Source organism: Limulus polyphemus, unplaced genomic scaffold (genome assembly GCF_000517525.1).
Source record: "Limulus polyphemus unplaced genomic scaffold, Limulus_polyphemus-2.1.2 Scaffold14722, whole genome shotgun sequence".
NCBI lineage: Eukaryota > Metazoa > Arthropoda > Merostomata > Xiphosura > Limulidae > Limulus > Limulus polyphemus.
The window spans coordinates 1-1,187 of record NW_013680332.1 but is presented as its reverse complement, the minus strand read 5'-3'; the positions used below and the strand labels follow the sequence as shown (position 1 = coordinate 1,187).

Sequence of the window (1,187 nt, the reverse complement as noted above, 5' to 3'; positions counted from 1 at the left end):
TGTGAGTTGGACAGCTACTTTTTCACATAATCAACTTTATACACTAGCATGAGTCAGGATACTGTTATAATAGCAGTTTGATTCTCAATAGAAAGTCAGCGAAGTGGTCTGAAAACCTTATTAACTGAGAAAAACAGGACGTTAGCTATTACCAGGATAACATTAGTTTACGAAAGTACCAAACCTTTATCAAAAAATGGACCAAATATGACCTGTTGGTTAGTTTGCTTAACTGTGGCTTTGAAGGACCACGATTCAACATTAAACAAAATCATGCTGGGCTCTTTGAGGTTTAGGTGCAGTATAAGAGTGACAGTCAAATCCCACTAGAGTAACCCACGAGTTGGCAGGGAACACTATTGCCTAGTTGTCTTCCTGCTGGTCTATCGGTTAAAACTTACGGACGTGTAGATCAGATAAGCCTTGTGTAACTTTACACAAATAACTGAAAACAATCAAACGAGCACTTTTAACAACAAAGATTAAGGCTGGAGAATGTGTCATATTAAATAAATATTATAGTTGATGAACAATTTTTAATGCTTGCCTGAAGAATATTGTCAAAGGATGGTATTTCAGTTCACTAACACAATCTTCAACACATAACTACAAACTATATTGATTTATAAACATATAGACTATAAAATAATGTACTTGATATGTCTATTGAAGTGTTCACTATCGTATCTGCTGTTAGAATAAGATACATTATTACTCAAAGTGCAGAAGAGTGTAGTAGCAACAAGTCTATATTTGTCTGTAACATATAACAAATAGTCCTAGAAAAACTTACTACAGATATTGTAGCCGTTACTTTAAAACTTAAACTGAAATTATGGTTTAGAAACTTGAGACTGTTTTAAAGGTATACTTGGTTCTTTGAATAGATCATCTCGCCTCATGATAAAGGAATTCAGAAGAGCATTGAGGAAAATCTTGAACCTTGGCCCTCATCTTGGAACACTGCAGTCCTCAGTACAAGTCCACTCCGTAAAGATCCTCTAGATGAAATGAAGAAGAAATACTATGAGCGTATGAGTGAGAACATTTATGACAGGTACAGATCTGTGAGAACATTTATGACAGGTACAGGACTGTGAGAACATTTATGACAGGTACAGGACTGTGAGAACATTTATGACAGGTACAGGACTGTGAGAACATTTATGACAGGTACAGGACTGTGA

The 1,187-nt window shown here is 35.6% G+C and overlaps 1 long non-coding RNA gene across 1 annotated transcript in view; it reads left to right on the top strand.

Moving 5' to 3' along the window:
* Positions 1-1,015, top strand: part of LOC111084214 — a 3,065-nt gene extending 2,050 nt beyond the window's left edge. The window contains exon 2 of the long non-coding RNA XR_002609448.1: positions 866-1,015. This is a non-coding gene — a long non-coding RNA (uncharacterized LOC111084214). The remainder of the gene's footprint in view (positions 1-865) is intronic.
* Positions 1,016-1,187: the final 172 nt, after the last annotated feature.